Source organism: Crotalus tigris, unplaced genomic scaffold, assembly GCF_016545835.1.
Source record: "Crotalus tigris isolate CLP2741 ecotype Arizona unplaced genomic scaffold, ASM1654583v1 scf7180000018018.2415403412:4055106, whole genome shotgun sequence".
NCBI classification, from domain to species: domain Eukaryota; kingdom Metazoa; phylum Chordata; class Lepidosauria; order Squamata; family Viperidae; genus Crotalus; species Crotalus tigris.
Window position 1 is genome coordinate 377,165 of NW_024096780.1, and position 21,755 is coordinate 398,919.

The 21,755-nt window shown below is 40.4% G+C and overlaps 1 protein-coding gene and 1 long non-coding RNA gene across 7 annotated transcripts in view; one reads left to right on the forward strand and one right to left on the reverse strand.

The window, feature by feature from the left end:
• The window catches only part of CDH12 (cadherin 12), a 779,090-nt gene that overhangs the window by 7,873 nt on the left and 749,462 nt on the right, over positions 1–21,755 (forward strand). Inside the window, exon 1 of one of the 6 annotated variants that reach the window (XM_039346747.1) lies at positions 9,902–9,980. The exons of the other annotated variants lie outside the window; for them this stretch is intronic. The gene's annotated coding sequence lies outside the window, so the exon portion shown is untranslated. Of the gene's footprint in view, positions 1–9,901; positions 9,981–21,755 lie in introns of those variants that run through there. 6 annotated transcript variants of the gene reach the window in all.
• LOC120309469 lies at positions 1,780–20,954 on the reverse strand. The gene is made up of 4 exons (XR_005557088.1): positions 20,877–20,954; positions 18,772–18,848; positions 9,401–9,561; positions 1,780–2,008 (listed from the first exon to the last, which is right to left on the reverse strand). It is a non-coding gene; the product is annotated as an uncharacterized LOC120309469 (long non-coding RNA).

Genomic DNA, 21,755 nt, shown 5'->3' on the forward strand with positions numbered 1-21,755 from the left:
AAAAAAGAATTTTAGCATTTCTTGTGACGTCTGCTTCCTGGCTTTGTGTAGCTTGAAGGGCTGGTATTTGAACTAGATCAAAACAGCTTTTATTAAGATTTGGAACATACAGCTAATTAATAGATTAATAGGAAAAGATTTAATATTGAATTGGTTAAGTAAAATATTCCCTACCAAAAGCTTGTGATTTCTAGCTCTGCCATCATGTCAGGATGGTCCATCATGGGACCTGTACCCTAAAATATCTTAAGGCAGCTTGCCTATCCAAAGAGTAGTATTATGAAAATAATATTATGATGATAATATTGTGATTCATATCTAGATAAAAAGCTTTATTTTCTAGGTTAAGCTGTTATTTGTTAAAAGAATATATTTTGCTCCAGATATAGTTATGGTTCATTAACTTGTTCAGTGAACTTTCTCTGAAAGTGACAGTCTAATATACAAATTTTGAAAGAAGAATTTTTCAGAGTTTTATACAGTTTTGAAATTGTTCTTTCATAATAATTCAGTTCCATAGCATTTCTTTTCTTTTACTTCAGACTGAATGCCTACTTACCTGTATAGCCTGCCAATGGGATACAACAAACAATGAGTGTGGAACACAACCCATAAATCAAATTCATCTATCTGCTACAATCAGTTTCTGATTGGGTTTTCTCTGTACTTCTTACACTGTAGATCAGGTACTGCTGTCTGAGGCAGATTGGGAATAACTTGTAGTAAGTAGCTAAAAGTACAGATACAGATATGAAATATTTTTAATATAATAAAAGTATACAAAAAAGAAAAGAAAAAGAGAAAAAGGAGGGAAATACAAAAATCAATTATGCCTTCTGGCCTTTCTAGTGATTGATAGAAAAGTTTTTTTTTTCATATTCTTATTCAATTAGTCTTACTGTTCTTGTTTGTTTTCATACTCAATTGAAGTTCATTTTTTTGCTGTTCTCAGTTTTTATTATTTTCTTTGGCTTGCTGCTGGTACTACCCTGGAAGAGAATTCTGTTTATTTGCAATCTCCTGTGAATTCCCAAAATCTGTTCCTCAAAGTTAGAGAAACTTCAAGAGCTAGTTGAGGTGGGTCACAAGCCGCAAGAACAACATCACATAGGAAACTCCATTCTTCTTCATTCTTTATATTATTTTAATGGCATATACACACCCATAGAATATAGAATTGTACATGCAAATTACTCCTTGAGCATATGAAGAATAGTACCCTTTCCCCAAAACTTTTCTCCTTTCCTTAGCTATTGTGCAGATTTCCTCTCTTAATCCTGCCCTCAATTTCGATGTGAAATCTCTGTTGAGGTTTCAAACAAAAACAACTAGGCAGTTTTAACTTTTATTTTGAATTCTATTAATGACCTGTGATTTAGGATAGCAGAAGTGTAGCATGTTCAAAGTATAATTGATTTTGAGTGACTTATAAATAACCTAGATATAATGCTGCCATTTGAACTTACTCCTCAAACTCTTTATGGACTAATCCTTTGGTGCCTTCAGCTTAAAGCTTGGTTACTTGCTAGACCTATTGTGTCAATATTCTTGATATACCCAGGATGACCCCATGGCTGAAATCAATTGCTCCACATAAAAGTGCTGTAAGACACATTTTCAAACTGTTCCACACAAGCCCCATGAACCTTCTCTCCTGCACTCTCATAACCCCAAATCTATCACTTCCATCCTTAAGGCAAAATGGAGGAGAAAAGCAGAGCATGGCAATTGATCCTCCTCTGCTAAGAAAGCAACAGTGAAGTAAACAAACAAAAATGGGTCAGAAGCTTTTGAGGAATTCCCTGATTATGAGAAGTGAACTTTAGGAAATATAAAATCAAGCCAAACCACAAAGAGTTTAGAAGATTCATTCATTCCAATGAGCATTGGCAGTATATCAGTATTTTGCAAACAGACTTGTAAGAGGAGATCAAACCACCTATAAAAACAGCAGGAGAATAAGTGTTGCCTGAAGTGTTGACCTTGGACAGTTCACTTGAGAGCAATCCTTTAAAAAAAAAAAGTACTGTTCAGTTTCTGCACCATGCAATATTCCCACACTGCTGCATTTTCCCTGATTAAACCAAAGCTTTTGCAAGTATTAAAATTGTGACAAACCTTTGAAATGTTCTTATTAATTGGATCTGAAACTGAGGCCTGCTATCAGAATGGAACAGAGAAGAATCAATATTAACACCTGGATTCATGTTTAGGAAAAATGCAGCATTCCTAAAGCAGCAATTAAACAGCTTAATCTTTAAATTTACTTAGGTTCATTTCAAGACATCTACTCTGAAGGGCACTACCAATTCATCATTAATTGCTCCTTCAGTTTAGAAGTTGCTATTTTAATTTTTTTTTTTTTACTAAGTTTTGGGCTCTCTTCTGAGCTCCAAGATAGAGCTGACTTTCTTATTTGTCTTTTTCCCAAGATAAATATTTGCATAGAAAACTGTAGCTTATTTTCTTTCTCTGTAACCTCCAAAGGGGTCACCTGACTATGGCCAGGTGAAGCATATCAAATTATTTCCATTGCAAAAAGAAAAAGAAAAAAAAGTGTTAGGCTAAGAGGCAAAATGCTAACCCTAGAACAGCTAAGGATGAGCCAATTTCTGCTTCAGGTATGAGATGAAGACTTGATATAAAAAAGAAGCTGCCATGCTGAGTTTCTTAGTTAGGTGGGACTACAAGGGAAGATATGCTCTAAATCAGGGGAAAGAGCATTCCTGAAGAGGAGGAGGAATCAAAACAGTAATAGCCAATTAACAGTAACTTTATACAATCAGAGAGTCATCCTCTCTCAGGAAATATATACGTTATCACAGGGCTGGAAGGGGACCTTGGAGGCAGTAGTGGGATTCAGCCAGTTTGCACCACTTCGGCACAATGGGTAGCTAATTTTTTGTTGCCTGGGCCCAGAATGGACTTCTGGAAGTGGCATCCACACAGAGAATCGGTTGTTCACATATTTGAATCCCACCACTGCTTGTAGGCCTTCTAATCCAATCCCCTGCCCAAGACACAAGTCTTTATACGGGCAGTCCTTAACTTACAACCACAATTGAACCCCACATTTATGCCACTAAGTGAGAAATTTGTTAAGTGAGTTTTGCCCCATTTTATGACTTTTCTTGATGCAATTGTTAAGTGATTCACTGCAGTTAAGTTTGTAACACAGTTGTTCCATGAATCTGGTTTCCCCATTGACTTGGCTTGTCAGGAGGGCACAAAACAGTGATCACATGACCCCAGAACACTGCAACCATCATAAATGTGAGTCAGTTGTCAAGCATTCAAATATAAATCATGTGACCATGGAGATGCTACAACAGTCTTAGTGTGAAAAAAAAACTTTTTTCAGTGCCGTTGTAACTTCAAGTGGTCACTAAGTGAACTGTTGTAAGGCAAGGACTACCTGTACCATCCCAGACAAATGGTTGTCAAATCTCTTCTTTAAAACCTCCAGTGATGGAGCACCGACAACTCCATGAGGCAAACTGTTCCACTGATTAATCATTCTCACTGTTGGGAAATTCCTCCTTATTTCCAGGTTGGATCTTCCTCTGACAAGGTTCCACCCATTGCTTCTTATCCTGCTCTGAGGTTCTATGGAGCATTCTCTAATATGACTTTGTAGTGTCAAACACAGACATTTATTCCTACTGCTAAATCTATATAGTTTGTACAGAGAGCACTTAGTTTTCATTCTTTCTTCTACTTCCTCCATGCACTTTAATAGAATATATAAGTCTCTATAGCATTAACACATTTCAGAGCCTGCAAATCAATTGTGACCTCTTCGTTTAGAGGGCTGTTTTAGTAATGCAGCAGCTCAGAAGGTTAATGATGGATCGTGACACAGTACCATTTCCAGAGTGCTCTTCTCCCAATGCTTGTCTGGGTCAGATTATTGCATTTAAATGATGAGGCAAGCCACCTCATTCCTGGAGATGATGCCTGTTTACTATCAAGCACAGTCTGCTGGGAAGAGGCACAATTTAATACAACAGTAAAAAAAGGGGGGGCAGTGATAACTTTAAATACATTTGAATGTCTGCAGCTTGGCTCTCCTTTCAGGTTCTTGAATGTTTGGTCTTGTATTCATTTCAAAACTTTGTAGGCTGATTGATTTCCCAGCCAAAAAGCCCCGTAGCAAAAAGCAGGGATGCAAAAGAAAAATCAGCCCAGGTTTTTAGCTGAACAAGTGCAATGTGACTGGTTCTTCCATGACACAGATTTACTGCAAAAGGAAATTGTTGGCACCCACCCTTTCCAGATCAAACAAAAACGTTTGTTATAATTTGAAAATGAATAGATACATTTGAACCTTTATTTTGGTGACTTTCTCTGATTTTCTAGGAGACTTTCAGGTAAGAAAAAAAAATGGCAAGAGGGAATCAATTGCCTTTTCTTTAGTATTATTTTCTCATTGATAATCTGTTAAAAAATCTATGCACATCCCTTAGAATTAGAATGTACCTTGAAAATATCATTTTGGTGAACATCAAGAGATTATCAAACATTCTAGTGAATACAAGTAATAAGTATGTGTTTCAAGACAATAAGTTTATTGGATTTCTTCTCTTGCAAGATTTATGGTCTGATCAATTATAAAAGAAAAAGTGAAGCAAACTTCATTTTCTCTTACTAAGCCATGTAAGTATCAGATACAAAAAACTGACAGAAACTTGCATTTCAGAGAGAATTAGATTGGCTACTATTTCTTAAAGATATTTCATCAGGTTCTATCAAGGGGGAAACCCCTGGATATTATAGGATACATTTTCTTTTTCAGGAAAGAAAGTTATGTTTTAAAAATCCAGATAGGAAGGTATTGGAGGAGAGGGGATACTCATAAAACAGTTTTTAATTTTCTATGTCAGAAAGAAATGACCAATGTTCCATAGCAGCTGAGTGAGCAGTAAGCTAAACAGATAGTTTTATCTTTTTCAGCAAGAAATTTGAATTTCCAAGCCTTAAAGACAAAATTTTCTTGGTTCACACAATCAAAATCTGCCAAATGGGAATCATGCCATGGCCATTCTGAGGGCATCACCAACAAGAAGAATGTGGACAATAGAAAATGACTGCAGCATTTCATTAAATTGTGAGCATTGCCTCATTAACATTATAATTCTGGACCAATTTTAAAGCTGTCTTCAACACTCATTAACCCAGCTGCACTCTAAAATGCACTTACTGTGAAAATGGAGAAAATGATGGCTTTAGAAGCACTTGCTGTATAATTACTTCAAAAGTTTTGCACACTTCATTTGACTGAGGTCTTTGACATTCTCTGTTCTTGGAAATACCTCAACATTGTCATCAGGCATTTGAATGCATCATTTGAAGCTGATGTTCTGAAGGTGGTTCATTTCAGCCATTCTAATCCTGACTTGCCTGGTCTTGGCTAATCTTCATTAGCAATGCAGATCAATGACAATAGTGATTTACAGAGCAAAAGATTAATTCCAGATGCTCTGAAGGATGCCATGGCCGATGGGGTGAAAAGCTGCCAAAATATCCAGATGCAACAGTACATATATATTTCCTTCTGTCCAAAAGTCATAGATGGAAGGCAGCCAAAGCCAGCCACAGCTAACACTATATCCCTCATGCCACTCTGTTATATAAGGTTTAATAAACATATTGTCCATGATGGACAATAAGGTTGTTAGTGGCATATACAGTACAACCTATGCCATTTTTTAGCTCTAACACAGTCCTGATTTATTCAGATAAGTGGAGAATTTCCTTCCCTTCCTTCTTTTGAATTCCTTAGTAATATATTGCTTGCTAAAGGGCAAGATCTAGCTGTTTCCAGGCTAGAAGTGGAATTGTAACAATCCACTACCTCAAGAATATGATCAATATCTTTCTCAAAAATAGATGATCAATTGGCAATAACTTCACTCTATTTCATAACATAGCAAGCAATTACTCAAAAGTGGCCAAATGATTCTGGGAAATGATTAAGCCTATGTTTCTTATTAGACATCTACCACAGTGTTAAGGTCATGTAGTTGGCATATAAATGAAAGCTGATTTAAAGTGATCATGGTCATTGCCTCAATTGGGGGACTAAGGAAGTCAAGAAGCTCCCCCAAATTACATACCATAGTGCAATGCTATTCAGAACAGCATATCCATAACTTTCTAACATTGTAGTACTACCAAAGAGCATCTCCATTTTGTCTGGAATCAGTGTCAGTGTATTGTTTCTCATTAGAAACTGCAATATAGTCACTAATCCATCCTTAAAGCAGAAGATGATCTGTCTATGCTAATGGGGAAACTTAGGATCCATTATACAGTTCCCTGATAAAAACAAAATATAAATTACACAGATGAATTGTGTTATGTGTTGGTCTTGTAACAAACTGGCTCATTGTTTTAATAGCTGCTATAAACCTTTGAGTCATTCCACACAAAGTAGTCCCAAATTGGATATTGATGTTCCTCAGGATCATAAGACTTAAGGTCTTCAATATGAACTCTGTCAGCTTACTCACATATTCCATTAAGCATAGAGAAATAACATACTGACACAATCCCCAATCTATCTCTGGTTCCACCAATACAATACCAACCCACCTGCCTGCCCTAGCCAGGTCTCTATTACACAAAATATATCAACTTTCTCAACCACAATAAAATATCAGGATTTCAGCATTCATTGTCAAACAGAATGATTTATTATCAATTTATTGCAATAAAAGTTTCACTATGATTCAACATTCTATTTGGATGAATTATGGAGAAAGAGATTGTTTTTCATCAAATTAAATACTTGGTCTACCTACTCCATACTTAATTCTTCAGCTGGAAAAAGAACTCTAGATTTTCCAAGAGAAATCAACCTCATCATAAGATCAACATCACTTTTGACAACAATTGAGGGGGGCTGAACAGGGCCTCCATTTTATCACATATAAAATGTGTGTATGTTATACAATTCAACTAATGTTCTCACAGTTACAATAGAGTTCTGGCAACTGTAGCTTTAATCATATTCCTTTCTTTCCTTTTTCATTAGAAATTGGTTTATGCTTCAGAAGGCTTTCAGAATCTAGATAAAATGGATTGGGGACAGTTGGCAACCGAACAAAATCTACCCCAATGCTACATATCTCCATGTGCTTATACTTCTAATGCAAAAGCAGTCAGCTTCCTGAAAACCTCTTAGCAACCTGGCTGGCTGATTATTTACCATCCTACCTGGAGGTCATTATTAGCTATTTAGTGTTCTTTGATTATCTGACAGGTGGCTATAAACCTTGATGGATGCCCCCTGCCAGCAAAGCAAAATGTGATCTCCCTCTCCTCAAAAGTTTGTGAATCTTAATAGCATAGATTATTTGATTGATGTACACTCTGCCATTTAATTACAGGAATAAATGAGGAAGAGGAAATTTGTTACTTCCCCATTTATTATTCCATAATTAGACTGCAAATAATCAGGCCCCATGATTGGCTAAAGGGAACATAGAAATTATTTACTGTAGCTGTCTTTGTAACAAGATAAAAGGGAAGCATAAATTATCCTAAAGCCATGACAAGACAAAAATTACAAATATTTAAAATAAAAATAAAAATCTCAGTATATTTAAGACTGAATTTTCAGCCTGTCAGGTGAGCAATTTATTGGAGCAAATGAAATGCTTCTACTGTACAATGACAGAGTACTTTTTCAGTATCTAATATTTATGCATATGCTATTTTGGAGTGCAGCATTGATCAATATCATAGCAGAGAGCAAGGCATTTATCTTGCCTTTTGGTTTGCATATAACACACTCTACATACTTTGTTTAACATCCAAGCCCAGTGAACAGACTAAAAAGATTGTGATACTGTCAAATCTCCAAAGTTATTGGATCTTAACTGTGGCAACTTGATGCTCACTGAAAAAAATAATTAAATATTAACACCAATTAGAATTTGCCAGTTTGGTTTGGATATAGTACTAACTTTTCTTTGCTACTGTTTGATAACCAGGGCAGATACTAGCTTTCAAAAAACTTGAAGAATCCCACCGTTGACAAGAATCTCTCTGGTTGCCAGCTGTGTTGTTTCAGATGTTTTCTCAATTATTGCTCTAACAGCAATGGTAAAAAAGCTGTGCACCTTTAGAAAATGATTCCGAATAAGTGTTTGACACCTTATATGGGGGCAGAATCTTTCTGCTATTTTGGGCTTCTGAGTAAGCCTAGAAAAAATATATTGCTGTTCCAAAGAATCCACTCGTTCAAGTTAAGGCAACTTCAAGCACAAATCTTCTCTTTTAGGGTTGGTGGAAGGCTTAAAAATGTGACATAATAAATAGGAAAGAATAGTGTGCTTGCTGGTGAGAAAAAAATCAAGGCAATAGTAAGAGAGGCTAACAGAAGACAGCTAGATGATATGATGGATAGCACAAATATGAGCTTACAAGAATTCAAAGAAGCTGCTACTGACAAATTATCCTCTTGTCTACTGGATCAAGCAAAGTTCAGAGTAGGGGACAATAGGTCTGTGCTTGCATTCACCATAAAACCTGAGGCTCTGTTTTTGAGTATGTGCATCATCCATAGGACTTCAAATGTGTAAAACCTCATCCAAGTTTGTCTCCAGCTAGAGAAATAATAATTTGCTTCTCCTAGTTGAAGGGATTGGTTAGCGGTAGCATCATCAAAATCTTCTGAGTCACTGCTCAGAAGAACGAATGAGCAAAAAGATTCCCAAATGCATCAGGAATGATTTAGCAATTTACCAATAACATATATTGCTGTCGAAAAGGAGGGAATGACTCAATTATACAGTCTAGAGGCTAAAATTACCTAATTACACAAGTGAATGTTCATCCTCCCTCATTTGTAAGGACCCAGGATTCATTCCCTTCCCTCTCTTGATACATCCACAAAATGTCCAAAGTATCCTTAGAAAGGGAACCCATGTCCAGTCTCTTGCAGGAATACTAATGTTCACCATTATCTCTAGTTTACAGAAGCACCTTTATGTTCTCCAAAATTGGATTTCTGCAGATGCAGTGAGCAGTATTTTTTTTCTCAGTTTCAGCTAAGAGGTTTTGAGTCAATTTGAGTCAATTCTTTTTTTTTTAAGTATGTAACATCTATAGAGAAAATACATGAGAAAAGGAAGGGGTCAGATCACTAATTCTAACTATGCAATTATCCTCATAACTGGATTTTTACCAAGTTACTGACATAATTTTTAAAAGTGCACTGGTCTCTCAAACAATATCAAGTATTTCACATTGTAAAGGATATATTCAGATTATAAAATCTCAACAAATACATAGATCAAATGCCAAAGAGTACTGGATCTAGGAAAATAAACTTTCAAGTAGATAATTTAATAAATTCCCATTTGTATCATTTATGCTTCAAATCTCATCTTACCTTTTTATCTTTTTCATTAGCATGCAATTTGCTTCACAAACAGCCTTGTGCAATATATCATCTTCTGTATTTAAATTTTGGTGCTTTTCCATAACAACTCCTTAAAACTGATAAGTCTTTCCCTAGGATTGGGCATCTGTCCTATGTAGCTGCATCGCACCCTAGAAAAATTTGTGTTTGAGTTAAAGAGTTGTCAATAAGTGCTACATGGGCACTCATATATGCCCTTTTTAATCTGAAATGCAGCACAGCCCTAAATTGTATGTTTTATTTCTACATTATTTCAACATACTATATAGTAGGAATGTAATGTATACTGGATCTGGCTGAAGCACAGACTCAAGGCAGGGTGGAATAATTTGGAGCAGCCTCAACAGAGCTTTACAAAAAAGCAACTGGACTTTCTTGTGTTTTTTCCCTTGAAAATGTTTTGATTCTTATCCAAGAAGCTTCTTCAGTTTCTGAAGAACTGAAAAGTACCTTTGGGACAACCATGACCTGGATGATTGAGAATCTCCATGGACAATTTGGAATATATTTCCATTTCCTTGAAGGAATATGGAGGGTTCTCAACCAATAAGTGAGTCTTTATTTTATTTATCAAACTTCTCTCCAATGGGCTTACAGACATTGAATAAAATACACTATAATGCATTAAAACAATAAATAAGAATCTTAAATTTAAATTCCAACCCAAATCTATTTGTTAGTAATCTTTCCACTGTACCATAAAAGTAATGGAAAGCAGCTACACTACAAAAACTGACCTTTAAAACTTTATATCAATGACCATGGTGGGAAAATAGAAAAAGAAAGAAAAATGGAACCCAGTGCCCAATGTATTTGTCTTCAAATCAGGCCACTTGTGGATGTCCCAATTAGTGTATTGAGTAGTTTTGAAGTGATGGAAAGTGAGACTAAAAATAAGGGTGGAGTAAGATCTTGGGGACTAAGAATAATTCAGAATATTGCTATTTGTTTCATCTCTTGTCATCACATTGTCAGTATTTTTTGAGCTGTTAGCTAGCTGACCCAATGTAGTGATTGATGTGTTTTTATGGAAAAGATCTATAAGCTAACTTAGTACATTTCCTCAATCTTTTAAAATCAGTTCCATATCATTTAGGAGAGAGTGTCAACATTCTCTATCAAAATTCTTCTGCATGTTTCCTCATTCTCAAAATAATCAATCTGCTGGCATAGGAGGTTTTTCCTATAGGGTAAATTGTATCACATGCTGTATCAGAAGAAAAAACATTATGTACACATTTAAGAAGAAAACAGAAATTAAAATTTAGGGTTTTAAAAATTGTAGTCCAAAAGTTGTGATATGTCATGGAATTTGGCATTCTTTTTGTATATAAATACCATTTTTATACCATTTAACTTGGGTGAATTTTTTTAAAATGTTAGAAGTAAAGTCTTCATCCTGGTTCATCCAAGCCGGGAATAAATAAGCAAACATGGCGACTGCTTTGGGAAGAAGGTTACAGTTTATTGCACAAAGATGGTTCTTCAGGAAAGTGCAGAGGAGAGAAGGGGGGCAGGGGAGCGAAGGAGAAGGGCGAGATTGAGCACATGGGCAGTAGGTTTTATACCCCCCCTAGCCTTTTGTTTGGAAGTTTCCTGTTCCTGTGGCATGAACCTTGAGGCTGTTTCTGAGTGTTTGTCTAGGCCTTGATATCTGTGGTTTAATTCTATTATCATATCCTGCTTCCCAGGTGATGGGGCTGACTCCTAGAGTTTGGGTGGGGTATGCAGATCTTCTCTTTTGTCTTCTTGATTGCTCTGGCTCCAACTTTCTGATGGTTTTACATTTGCATTTGTATGGGCCTAGCTCTTGCTTGGGGCAGAGAGATAGATTTGGGGCCAGGTTTGGTTTTAAAAAGTCCTTTTGAGGAAAAATATATTTTTCTGCCCTTTTTAATATTTCTTCTCTGGGCTAACTTTCATCAAAAATAATCATATATATTTCTTCTTTTTCTAGATGTCTATGAATTTTATCATTGCTCTTTACTTGATTACCAGATCAAATTAGACTATCTCAGATAAACCTAGGCCAATGGACTATTTTTATAATTCCAAACTGGATTCTTAAACCAACTGGTTAGTATCTACAGAGCCTTAAAGTACAGCAAATCTCACATATACACCCACAACAAATTCAAATAAATTTGTCACTAGTGGAAGCTAATAATAAAGTGAATATTCCCAAAGATTCAGTGAAAAAGTTGTGTACATAAATCATATACTTTCTTGTAAAATTTGTTTTTTTCTTTCTTTCTTGATACAATATATTTTCAAGTGCACCGAGCTGTAAGATGTAAACATATCTAATAAAGAAACTAGCAATAACTTTTCACTTAATGGATAAAAATGCATCAGATAATGTCCATTTAGTGCAGCACTTAATTAGATCCTATCCATCCTCACCATGGAATGAAATTTGTTTTACAATCACATGAGTCAGAATTGCTATTTTTTCATAATTTATAAAGGTTAAAAAAATCAATTAATTGAAGAAGAAAACATCCAGCTGTTAGCTGAACTCTGCCATGATGGTGTGCAAATACATGCAGAGGATTTTAATAAGTTCTCTTGGCGCACTCTGTGGATTTATAAAGTGTTTAGAAGAGACAGTATTTTGATTTTCAAAAGTGTTTTCCTCTCAATATTTAATAATAATAATAGAGCAATTGCAACTGCTAATCACTAAATAAGTAAATATGTATAATTTCAAGAGAAAAGGGAATGAATTTATCTTGAAATCCTTGATCTGTGACCAAAATTGGCATCACTATTTCTGTTGCTAAACAAGGCAGTTGTTAAGTGAGTCACACAATTACAATGGTAAAGGAATCATTTCTGTTAAGTGAAATGTACAGTTGTCAGGCAAATCCAGCTTCCCCCACTGACTTTCTTTGTCAGAGGTCAGCTGTGAAGGTTATAAATGGCAATCACATGATCTTGGGGGCTGAAACTATTGTAAATGCATGTTATTTGCTAAGCTGCCAAATTCTGATCACATGACTGTGGGGATTCTGCAAGGTTTGGAAGTGCAAGTACCAGTCATATGTCATTTTTTTTTTTTTTTTTTTGCAATGGCCATTGTAACTTTGAACGATTGCTAAAACTGGTTCTAAGCTGGAATACTACCTGTATTCCTAATGTTTCAGAAAACCTCATTGTTACTGTAAATCTATATCCTGAAACTAAGCCATACTGAACACATTTGCTTTTACTCTGAGAAAAGATGTGTATGGTATTACGCTGCAAGATAATATTTTGATGCTAATTCTATTCCCACTGAATATATAGGTAGTCCTTGACATACGACCATAATTGAGCTCAAAATTTTTGTTATTAAGTGAGACAGTTGTTAAGGGAATCTTGATCAAGTTTATGACTTTCCTTGCCACAGTTGCTAGTGAATTGCTGCAGTTGTTAAGTTAGTAACACAGTTGCTAAGTGAATCTGTTTTCCCCATTGACTTTGCTGGTTAGAAGGTTGCAAAGGTTATCACATGACCCTGGGACACTGCAACCGTCATAAATATGAATCAGTTGCCAAGCGTCTGTGTTATGTCCCGAGCCTTTGCAAACGGCTCGGGCGTTTGCAGGCAGTCCCGGGCAGGTGCAAAGCTGCCCGGGACCAGACAGGCTGTCGCCAGCGCCGTGCGCATGCGCGGGTGCTGGCGCGGGAAAAGTAACCCTTTTACCCGGGAGTTGCCTATATAAGAGGCTGCGAGGCGTTTGGGCGAGGCTGAAGCCATCTTCCTGTAAGCTGAACGCTGAATAAAAGAAACTGAGAACTCCAGCTGCTTCTCGTGTCTGCTTTCCCGCCAAGGATGCAACACTGGCGACGAGGTGGGATGCCTTGCACTACCTGGAAAGGAAGAAGTGTAAGCTTACCCAAGGAGTCCTGAGCGGCGGAAGAGGAACGGCGTCGACTCGGCAGCTGCCCGCCAATCCGGTGCGCATTCGGGGGTAGGCTGGCTGATAGACCCGTCTCCTGAAGATCCGAAGATGGCGAAAATCGGAAGGCTTTCGGAATTCGACGTCTCACATCCAGAGCGGTGGGAGTCCTACGTATCCAGAATGGAGAACTACTTCAAGGCAAACCAAGTGAGGGAAGATAGCTTGAAGGCCGCCACCCTGCTTTGCGTTTGCGGCCAAGACGCCTTCGAAATCGCAGAAAACCTTGCAGCACCTGTTCCAGTAGAGTCTGTAAGCTACGCAGACCTGAAGAAGCTGATGAAAGAGCACTTCCACCCCAAGGTGTCCGTTATCTCATGGCGCCACACCTTCGAGCAGAGGGATCAACGGTCCGGTGAAACAGCCAAGGAATACATCGCCGCGCTACGGAAGGCCGCCAAGCCCTGCGAGTTCAAGGACCTCGAGGAACGACTGAGGGACCGATTCGTGTGCGGGCTAAGGCATCGAGAGCTACAACAGAGACTTTTTGCCAAGGAAGAATTATCCTTCCAAGACGCCTTAAGGGAAGTCACCGCAGAAGAAGCAGCAGGCGGCGCCATCAAAAACATGCGGCCGATCAGAAACAGTGCAGAGGGTGCGTCCGTGCACCAGGAAGACGTCCGACGAAACTCCGAGGAGGATCCGGACGAGGAAGTCGACCGTCTACACCCCGCGAAGGAAGAGAACCAGAAGGGAAGCTCTTCGGCTCCGCTCAAGTGCATCGGCTGTGGAGGTCGCCACAGAAGAACCGACTGCAAGTTCCGCTCCGCTACCTGCCGGGCATGCGGCAAACAAGGGCACATTGCAGCTGTGTGTCTGAGCCGACGAAAGGCACAACCCCAAGAAGAACGCCTGAAAGGTACCAGATTCCCCAGCCAGAATAGGGTAGGTTTTTGCGCTTCGCGAAGAAGCATCTGTAGAACAGGCACACACAAGCCCATGAAGAAAAAGCTGTCACTCAACGTGAAGCTACAAGGGGTTCCATTATCTATGGAACTAGACACAGGGTCTGCCCTGTCCATCATTTCATTGCATACATTTAGGAAGATTTGTTCCAGAAGTGGGTCTAAGGCCAAGTTAAGGCCTTCTGATATTGTATTAACAGATTTTCAGAACTCAAGAGTGTGTGTTAAGGGGGAGGCCACCCTTAACGTGCAATACAAGAGTTTTGAAGGTCCACTAGACTTATTAGTAGTAGGGGGTGAACGAACGAGTCTCATAGGACTCGATTGGTTTGAGGCCCTGGGGATACACGTCACAGGACTCAACAGCTTACAAACACTCGACCTACAGGAAGTCTGCAAAGAATTTGCAGATGTTTTCAGCCCCCAGCTGGGCACATTCAAAGGACCACCTGTGTCCTTAAAGCTAGACCCCACTGTCACTCCCATTAGGATTAAAGCAAGAAGGGTCCCTTTTGCTTTAAAAAGTAAGATTGACACTGAACTAGACAAACTAATCCAACAGGGAATCCTAGAACCTGTTGATTCCAGCCCGTGGGAGACCCCCATTGTCACGCCTCTAAAGGCAAATGGGGACATTCGCATTTGTGCTGATTACAAATGCACACTCAATAAGGCATTGCAGCAACATGCCTATCCTGTTCCTGTGGTCAGTCACATCCTGGCCTCTCTCAAGGGGGGGCGTGTTTTTGCAAAGCTTGACCTAGCTCAAGCATATCAACAGCTGCCTGTTGATGATGATGCTGCCATAGCTCAGACCATTGTGACCCACAGGGGAGCCTTTAAAGTAAAAAGGCTACAGTTTGGAGTAAATGTCGCTCCTGGGATTTTCCAAAGCGTAATGGAAAACACACTACGAGGTATACCAGGGGTCTGCCCCTACTTTGACGATGTCTTGATTGCAGGAGACTCCACACACATTCTAGCTGAAAGACTTAGGGCTGTCCTGTTAAGATTCAGGGAATCAGGCCTCAAGCTCAGAAAAGACAAATGCAAGATCGGGGTGCCTTCTACTGAATTTCTGGGATTCAAAATTGATGCTGCTGGGATTCATCCTGCTGAATCCAAACTAACTGCTATTTTAGAAGCACCCAGGCCAAAGTCTAAGGCCGAACTTCAGGCCTTCCTAGGCCTCCTGAATTTCTACAATTCTTTTCTTCCACATAAAGCTAGTGTAGCTGAGCCTCTTCACAGGCTACTAGACAAACAAGCTGTGTGGCTGTGGTCACAAGCACATGAGGCTTGCTTTAAAGAAGTCAAGGCCTTGCTCACTTCTAACAGTGTTCTTGCACATTTCAACGAGTCTCTTCCTGTGTGCATCGCTTGTGATGCATCCCCCTACGGGGTTGGAGCTGTCCTGAGTCACCTCAGGTCTGATGGAACTCAGGTTCCTATTGCATACTACTCCAGAACACTGTCTTCTGCCGAGCGCAACTACGCTCAGATAGACAGGGAGGCTCTGGCTGTTGTTGCTGGAATTAAAAAATTCCACGATTTTCTATATGGCAGGCATTTCACGGTCTTCACTGACCATAAGCCTCTGCTGGGACTGTTTACCACACGTAAGCAGACTCCCCACATCATTTCCCCTAGAATGCTTAGGTGGTCTATTTTCTTGTCTGCATATGATTTTTCATTACTCCACAAGCCTGGGAAAGAAATGGGCCATGCTGATGGCCTCAGTAGGTTGCCTCTGCCAGTAGTAGAAGCTGACCCCGCGCCAGCTGTCAACATTCTATCAATCCAAGCCTTGCCCGAGCTCCCTCTTAGTGCCAGGGATGTTACCGCTGAAACGGGTACAGATCACACACTTTCATGTGTCCGCTCCTGGGTCCTGTCCGGGTGGCCTGAGCACTGCCCTAGTCCTGAGTTTCAGAGTTTCTGGTCCAAAAGAAACGAACTGTCCCTTTCTCAGGGTTGTCTGCTTTGGGGAAACAGAGTTGTCATTCCCACCTCAATGAGGACTAGGGTCTTAGAATCCCTCCACGAGGGTCATCCTGGCATTGTCCGTATGAAGGCTCTTGCACGAAGCCACTTGTGGTGGCCTGCTTTAGATAAAGATATTGAGGCTAAGGTGCACGCATGCCACCTCTGCCAACGATCTCGCCCAGAGATGCCCCAAGCTCCTGTGCATAGATGGGAGGAAACACAGTCCCCATGGTCTAGGGTGCACATTGACTACGCTGGGCCCTTTCAGGGCCAGTTCTTCTTGGTCCTTGTTGACAGCCATTCAAAATGGCTTGAGGTTGTGCCTGTCTCATCCACCACCACTGCAAAGACTATTCAGGTACTGAGGGGGATTTTTGCTGCACACGGGCTGCCAGATGTCATTGTGTCCGACAACGGCCCTCAATTCACCTCCTCCGAATTCCAAGCTTTCTTACAGGCAAACCTGATTCGTCATGCCACGTCTGCGCCTTTTCACCCGTCCACCAACGGTATGGCTGAACGCATGGTGCGCATCGCAAAGGACGCCTTGAAGAGACTCACCTACGGGGACTGGCATCACAGGTTGGCTGACTTTCTCCTTTCTTATCGCACCACACCGTCCACTTCTACAGGGAGAAGTCCAGCTGAACTTCGTTGGGGGCGCCAACTTACTACTAGACTTGACCGGTTGCATCCGGACAGACTGCCTTCATCTACCTCACATCCTAGGGCACCTAGACAACTACTTGTGGGTGCCCCGGTTTGGGCTCGCAATTACGGGCCTGGTTATACATGGGTCCCCGCTTCTGTGTCCAGGATCACAGGTCCTCTCTCCTACGAGGTTGCCCTGGACAACGGTCGTGTCCTGCGTCGGCACATCGACCAACTTCGCTCTAGGCGAGACTTTTCTGCTGAGACTCCTGGGTCTTTTCCAGGGGGGGAGGGGGACCCTTTGGAGCAAAGGGAAGGGCAAGAGCTACTGCCCATCTCCACTGAGGGAGCCACAAACGGCCCGTCCCAAGATTCCGCAATTGCTCCGAAAAGGAAGTCATGGAGCTTACCCACACAACAGGCACTCACGCCTACTCCAGCCAGGGAGTCACCCCGGGGGCATACTCACTTTCCACACACGTCACACAGCACTCCAGTCACGGAGGATACCCGGGGGCATCCCAACAAATCATTCCCCGCAAGAGAGCTGGCACACAATCCCCAAAGTTGGCCTGACCTTACCCCAAATCCTACAGGGGGTCAAACATACACAGAGCTAGTCGAGGAACCAAGTCCCGACTACAACAACCCTAGCACAAATCAGGGAACACCTGAGTTTTGGGAAAGTACAGAAACCCACACGAGCCCGAACACAGAATGGGGTTCAGGGAATGGACAGCCTCCTGACAGGTCTTGGACTGACCTAGGAGGTCCTACAGAGACGCCCAGCAGCGGCTATCACTTCAAGGGGCCCGAGGGTCTACAGCTAGGCAGGTCAACCAGGTCACAAAGCAACAGAAGCCCTGGCCTGACGAGCCCGGTGGGCAAGCGAGCAGGCCAGGCATTGGGGCACAGTCCTTGGAAGACACCAGGGCACAATAGAGAGAAAAGGCTCACGCCTCCCTCCAGTCAGGGGACTTATGCCAGTAATCCAGAGCTAAGAAGGTCACAGAGAGCAAAGAAATCTCCCAAGTACCTAGAAGACTACATAACATTGCTGGCAAAGCAAAAGCCAGTAAACAGTGGGAACATTGGGGAGCAAAATGTCATATAAAATAAATGTTGTATGTTGGTAGTAGTTTTAGCCCGGGGAAAAGGGATGTTATGTCCCGAGCCTTTGCAAACGGCTCGGGCGTTTGCAGGCAGTCCCGGGCAGGTGCAAAGCTGCCCGGGACCAGACAGGCTGTCGCCAGCGTCGTGCGCATGCGCGGGTGCTGGCGCGGGAAAAGTAACCCTTTTACCCGGGAGTTGCCTATATAAGAGGCTGCGAGGCGTTTGGGCAAGGCTGAAGCCATCTTCCTGTAAGTTGAACGCTGAATAAAAGAAACTGAGAACTCCAGCTGCTTCTCGTGTCTGCTTTCCCGCCAAGGACGCAACAGTCTGAATTTTGGTCACTGACCATGGGGATGTAGCAATGGTTGTGAAAGCGTGAAAAACAGTCATGCTGCTTTTTCAGTGACGTAACTTTGAATTTTGAACGGTCACTACTGTTGTAAGGTGAGGACTACCAGTAATAAGGTTTGCTTCTAGCAAATAGATTAGAGGTCTGTCAAATCTATGCAGAAATATAGGTGATATTCAGTTTGTTTCTATAGATTCCCCATGAATAAACTGATTGTAAATTAGTATAACTTAGGGCTGTTTTCAGGAGCGCTGCATTATATGCTTATATTGAGAGTGGTATTACACTACCTTGAGCTCCTGCAAAAAAGTGAGATACCACCCAACAAATAAATATTATGTATGGAACTAGTGTGATTGGACTAAAACTTGGAAGACACAGGCTCAAACGTACCTTCAACCATGGAAACACTCAGATTCAATTTGGGTTAGAATAATCCAAATAAACTTCATAGGATTGCTCTCATAAGACTGAAATGAAAACAGAACACCATATAGGACACTATAAACTTCTGGAGGAAAGGAAGGTACAGATCTAACAATCGGATAAATATTGTATAATCTATCTTTATTATCTTGAATATCTGCTCTCCTGTGTGGTGTTCATTTGACTTTCCCATCCTTCAGTTGCCTAGAGCTCCCCCGCACTTTTTGATAACATAATCCATTTTTTCATAATGCTATACATGCCTAGAATTTTCTTTTAAATGTTAGCAAATTCAAATGTCAAGACTTATACTAGATATAAAGAAGCACATTTGTCTCAGTGGTATATCTAGCCTATTTGATAGCCAGAGTAGATCATTTTTAATATGTCCCCCTCCTTGATTGCTGAGAGCCAGTTTGATGTACAAGCATCAAAAACTAGGAGACTGGGGGTTCTAATCTTGCCTTAGTCACAAAACCAGCTGGGTGATTTTGGATCAGTCACTTCTCTCAGAACTGACAAGCTTTTTAAAATAAAAATGCTGCCAAGAAACTGCAGGGGACAGTCACCAGGAGACAAAAACTGACTGGAGGGAGACACATTCTTTTCCTCTGTTGCTGCTGTGCTGATGACAATTACCAAACAGCTGTTTAGAAGTCACACAACAGCTATCCAACTCCACACCCATCATTAGTCCCTCATGTATTTTGGTAGCACCCTCATTATTGCCTGCACCTGGGGCGAACAATCTCTCTCCTCACTCTCCCCATTCCCTGCCAATACATTTTTTCCCTCTTCTCGGTAGTTGCTTTCTTTTCCCTTGCCTCTGTTTTTTTTTAAACTTTTAAAGTTTAAATTGTAAGCTCTTTGTAACACAGCTGTTCTTCTGGGGTTTTTTGGTTAGTATATAGAACATTGATGTTACCCTTGCTGTTTTCATTGATCTTATTATGCTTTTGCACAATAGTTAAAGAAAAAAAAGTTTTCTCCATTGCACAAATGTTTTATATGCAAAGCATATCTTCCAATTCAGACTATTAAGCAATAAAACAAGCCTGTGAGACTGTTTGCCCTCATAGGGAACTTTTCCCAGATTAGCTGCTCTCTAGAAAATTTGGAATACAAGTCCCATCAGCAAAGCAAGAAAGAATGGACATGTTTGTCTGCAAAATTTGCAGGAACCATTTTGATAAAGGCAAAATAACAGGTTGTATTAGGAGTATGACAGCTCCTGCCTGACAAGAAAGTGAAGGTCCCTGAATTCCTACCTCGCCTGTTAGATTTATTTATTTTTCTCTTAATTTTTCAGTGGCACTGTCTTGCTTTTGTGGTGTTGAAATGCATCAGCTTAAGAGTCTGGCTCCAAGTGCTTGAATAAATCAGATTCAAACCATTTTGTGAATCAATTAAATGCTATTGTGTGGAGTGTTGTTTCCTCCCCATTTAGATCATCTTAATTGGGCAGTTCATATTGCAGCTAATGTGCTGCCTGTCCTTTCCTGCTTATGGTGTCCTCCCCACTTATATCTCTATCACCTCTGACAAGCTTAGAAAAATAAACTGTATTATTTCTCCAGAATGTATTTAAAGAGGGAGAATAAATGTGGAAAAGCAGGCAAAATTTAAGGCTAAAGCTTGATCTGGAAAAAACAACAACAATGAAATCCAGTACCAGTTACAAATGGCTATATATTGGTATGAATGAAATATCTTTTCTCACCTGCACCTAACTTGGTGTAGACATGACCTGACAGCTATTTTTTTCTTCCTGTCACTTCATCCTCAACTCATATCTGAGGCAGCTTAAAGTTATTCCTGCCTGTTCTGATGTGAAATTATTCTCTCTGCCTGCCTTTAAACAAGCAACAAGCTAGTGCTGTCTGGAAACTACCAGCTAAGCTGGAAGAAGAGGTCAAGGGGACAAACCAGCATGGAATTACTGGGCAGCCACAAAAGACATTTAGCTTGTTCTCCCTCAAGATCCATGAAGACTTATCTGGTTGTTCTCAAGGGAAGTCAAGCAGTCTGGGGAGATTCTTGTAACTTTGGTCGAAAATAATAAAGCCGCTTACCTGGCTGTTTGTGAGTAGCTCTAGTTGCTTGTGCCTAACAAGTATTGAGGGTTCAAAACTCAGTGCACCCTACTTCACTGACCATTTCATTATTGTTGTAATCATGTGACCTCATAATCACCTAGTCATGTATTCTGCCCTTCAGCCCTTAGGCAATACTTTCCAGGGCCATTGTGCTTTAGGCAGAAAAAATGGCCAGTTCATTGAAACATGGATGTCTGTCTGATCTAGGAGATTTTAATCAACCCCATTAGCTGTGGCACTAGGCTAGGGAAAACATTTTTCTGATACTTCGCAGTGCAAGCCTTTTCCTGTCTGTTGGTTGTTTCTCTGGCTACATTTGAACAGGGCTTTTCTTACCGACATGACTTGTACATTGTACATAAAGCAGCATTTGGTGCCAGTCTCATATCTCTGGCAAGATACTGGTCACAAGTGAGGTCAGCAAAATTTATGATGCCTTTTTCTGTTTTGGTTAAGTCAAAGACTGGTGAAAACAGTGAACTCAGATACATTTCTTCCCTCACTGTTTTCTCAGATGTGCTTTTTCAAAAGGCAATTGGACTGGAGTTTTTCTTTTTTTCTTAAGGAAGAAGAACAAAACGTTTTGCTTCTCATCCAAGAAAGCTTCATCAGTTGTGAAGGTGGGGGTGGGGTGGGGTGAGAATGGAAGACTAGGTACTGACAGTTGACAGTTGAGACTGGGTGGTGGGGGGATGGAAGGATAGATTCTGACAGGAGGGGGAGGGGAAATGGAAGGGTTGCATTTTTTTTTTTTTTTTTTGCAGTTATCACTCTTCCTAACAGCTCTTTGGGCCACTTGAACAGTTTATCTTTGCCCTCAGAGTTACCTCATTTTTTTTTTCTTTTTCATATTTA